Here is a 4,073-nt window from a genome sequence, read left to right on the forward strand (position 1 = left end):
GAAAAACAAAATCACAATAACAAAAAAACTATAATAACAAAGTAAATTAGATTAAAAACCTCAATAAAAAAATAAAGCAGAAAATGTTAAAAACTAGAACAAATTTTAAATGGATCATAAGGGAAATCAAATAATAAGGTGCTACATTTTAACCTAATCACATCTACAATAACCCATTTTCCAATGTATTCATCATGAAAGAAGCCTATCCACATCCCTGGTCATGGTCAGAGGGGGTTCACCAGAGGATTAATCCATCTGTGTTTCCTGTTTATTTTCTTTACCTGAAACAACTTTAAAATGGGTCAAAAGGAAGATGAAATAATAAAACATTACATTTTAACCTAACGATGTCTACCAGAAGGAGCTAACAGTGCTGTCTGGTTTGTGATAACATGGCTATTCACATCCCTCAACCATGAGAAGAAGGAATAAATCCACGTGGAGAATCCTGCCAATGGACTGTAGGCACCCGCTGTCATCCACAGCTTTTTATATACTAAGTGTTCACAATGTAAGCTCTGGTATCATTCGGCCTTTGGATTCTCTCACTGTGGAGTAAATTCTGACTCACAGTCGCACTAGCACCCTGTGTGTTTCTAAGACTGCAACTGTTTACAGGAATAGAAAGCCCACTTGCTGGTGGTTTCCAACTGCCGATCATGTGGATTGCAGTCCAAAGCATAACCACTGCACCAAATCCTTGGTTCACACACACTGGTGTCTTTCTTCCATGTGGATTTAGTTGAAATCTCACTTAGATGGCTACTAGTTGGCAAAGAAGCCCCTAAGACTCTAGGTACTATTCTTTCTGATAGATGGACACCATCTAGGCTTTTCATCACACTTTGCTATAGTACCTGTATTTTTTGGGACCTCTCCGTGAGGTCCAACATCAAGCCACGTCATTTCATAAGAATTAATTGTTCTTGAATTGGGATTAGAATTAAGTGTAAGCCCCAAATCCATTCATATATTTATGTTTTGTAGTACATGCCTCTGGTTCACCTAAGGAACATCATTATCATTTTATGGCAGAGAACATTATCAAGCATCTACTGAGGCATCGTTTCCACTGTAGAGTCAATCCTGAGTCAGAGCAACACTAGAGGACAGGGTAGAACTGCCCACGATGAGCCTCCCAGACTGTAAATCGTCGTCGCAGGGGTAGAAAGCTTCCCCCTTCCCCCTACGAGCTGGCTGGCAATTTCAAACTGCTGACCTTGTGGTTAGCAGTACAATACGTAAACACTACATACTGATAGTCTCATTAGTTCAGCCAGTGATACAGAATTTAAAAAAGGAAATTAGACAAGTGTAGGCCAGCTATGAACTGCAGTACAGGAAACATTGACTTCCTTTTTTTTTTTTTTCTTTTATAGGAAAGGCAATACTTTGCTGACCTGAGCTGTCAAAGTCTCTCCATGTTGCTCTCACATGCAGTTGGAGATCAGATGGCCACAGGAGCCACAGACCTTGGGAACATGTGCAAGAATCATTGACTTCTACACATTAAACTCATAAGTGAATGGACACCACTTAAACACACAATGGGGGTTGGTGATGGGGAAACATTTTCAGTAATATTCATTTACAATAGCAGAGTCATACCTACCAGATTAATACATGTCAAAATGAAGCCAGAAGGGTATTAAAATAGTAAGTATATGGTAGTTCCAGGCTACCATTCATTGAGCACCCTCAAGGCAAGAGATTTGAACCAAAGTTCAAGACCCTGAGAGTAGCAGTTATCTGCTTCTTCTCACACTAGGGAGTTTCAGCCTTAAGTCCACGGGCTGCAGGGGAGGTTTCAGAAAAGCCTGGTTCACTTAGTGGGATTTCCACCTTCAGTTTTCTGGGGAGATCTATACAGGATATTGTGCGTGTCAACAAAGAGAGTTTAAAGTCCCAGTAATCTAAAGCCCACAGGTGGGTCACCTAGGACTTCATAGAAACTAGGTCAAAAGTGACCATTTAGAACCTTTCTTCCAGACATTTTCTCCTTTTGGGGTCTATATCTATATAAGCACTGTTGGGTGTTTTTTTTTTTCCCAAAGGGAGGTTAATCCCCCATTCTCCTATCAGCAGAGATGGAATTGCCTTCTCTAAGACACACATGATGCCCTTTCCCTGTGACGACTTGAATTTCTAGTAAGGTTTTCTTATCACTCGGGCAGGAGTGTCTGAGGGCAATTGTCTGTGGCAGCAACTGGGTGATTCTCTCCCTCTCCCCACATCTTGCAAAATGACCCAGCTGAGGTGGGGTCTCCTCTGATGAAGTGCCTTTTAACATGTCTGTATGAAAAATAAAACTCGGCGATCTGATTGCAAGGTTCTACATCTAACCTCCGCCCTGGGGGATGGACAACAGAAAAGTGGGTAAAGGGAGACATCGGACTGTGTAAGATATGACAAAATAATAATAATTCATAAATTATCAAGGATTCATGAGGGAGGGGGAGAGGGAAAGGAGGGGAAAATGAGGAGCTGATACCAAGGGCTTAAGTGGAGAGCAAATGTTTTGAGAGTATTGAGGGCAGCGAATGTACAAAAGTGCTTGACACCATGGATGGATGGATGGATTGTGATAAGAGTTGTATGAGCCCCCAATAAAATGATTTAAAAAAAGAACTTAAAAAAATAAAATAAAACTCATGGCAACCAGAAAAGAGTTGAAAACCTCTTCTTCCACCCCTGGAGTAGCTGGTGGTTTTGAACTAATTCTGTGGTTAGTCGACCTGCTCATAACCTCTATGCCATCAGGGTTCTTAAGCTGTATGTTTAGAAGTGATGATATGTGCTTCGAGGACACTAGGAAAGCACTCTACCTCATTGCTCAGAACAGCTGTGAAGATTACATGCCCTGGGAACAGAGGAAAGCCTTCATCTTATAGTTGTGTGCTCAGACAATATGTGTCCTTTCATGATTGAATAACTTCAATCAGCATAATGGTTTCAAGGGTCCCTCTGTGTCATGGGTGTTTCCTGATTTTGTTGTTGTTTTTCAAGGATGCACAGTATTCCATTGTGTGCATGCACCAGGGTTTCTTTATCCATTCTTCTACTGATGGGCATTTGCTATTGTGAACTGTGCTGCCATAAGCATGGGAGAGCATATGTCTGTTCATGTTCTTTCTCTTATTTCTTTGGGGTATATGCTCAGCAGAGGTACTGCTTGGTTGTATGGTATTTCTCCTGCTAGTTGTTTTAGGAATCATTAGATTGCTTTCCACAATGGTTAGGCATACTCACATGCCCACTAGCAATGTATACTTGTTCCTATCTCCCCACACCCTCTCCAACATGTGTTGCTCTCTGGTTTTGTTTTTGCTTTGTTGTTTCGTTTTAATTTGGCTATCATTGTAGGTGTAAAATTATATCATTCTTTTCATTTGCCTCCCCAATGGCTAGTGGTCCTAAGCACTTCTTCCTGGGTTCGTTAGCCACTCAAGCACCCTCCTTTGTGTAATGTCAATTCGTGGTCTTTGCCCACCTGTTCATTGGATTCTTTCTTTCTTTCTTTTTCTTATTGAAGTGTTTCAGAATTCTGTAGATTTTAATAATCAATCCTTTGTCCATTATGTCATTGCTAAAAATGTTTACTCAGTCAGTGGCCTTTTGTAGCCATTTTCTTGAGAGAGTCAGTTTACATGGAAATAGAAAATAAAATATAAATATATTAATATAACTTTATTATTGAAATCTTCTTTTAATTTAGTTCCTTGAGGAATTTATTGATGTCTTTATACAAAACCCAAACCACACCAACTACTGTCTAGTCAATTCCTTGAACTATGATGAATGCCTATTCTGGCTAGTATATAAATGTAATGTTCCCACAGGTGCTATTTATAGCTTTTGTGCAACACAAATGTGCAAAGAAGTTTTGCACGACAAAGACATTGAATTTCGTGCCTTCTTACATTGACAAGTGGGAATAGTTGTGGTGTGGTGGAGTAGGGGCTGCACAGCTACCTACACTGTGAAAACCACTAACTGCTCGGAGGGAAAAAAGCTGAGGCCTGATCCACCCGTGCAGATGTATTGGAAACCCACGTGGGCAGCTCCACCCT

General features: G+C 40.5%; 1 pseudogene; it reads right to left on the reverse strand.

Moving 5' to 3' along the window:
* Positions 1-1,374: 1,374 nt before the first annotated feature.
* On the reverse strand, positions 1,375-1,490 carry LOC115868542 (annotated as a pseudogene).
* Positions 1,491-4,073: the final 2,583 nt, after the last annotated feature.

Source organism: Echinops telfairi, unplaced genomic scaffold (assembly GCF_000313985.2).
Source record: "Echinops telfairi isolate 266 unplaced genomic scaffold, ASM31398v2 ScPeMD7_11;HRSCAF=52, whole genome shotgun sequence".
Taxonomy (NCBI): Eukaryota; Metazoa; Chordata; class Mammalia; order Afrosoricida; family Tenrecidae; genus Echinops; species Echinops telfairi.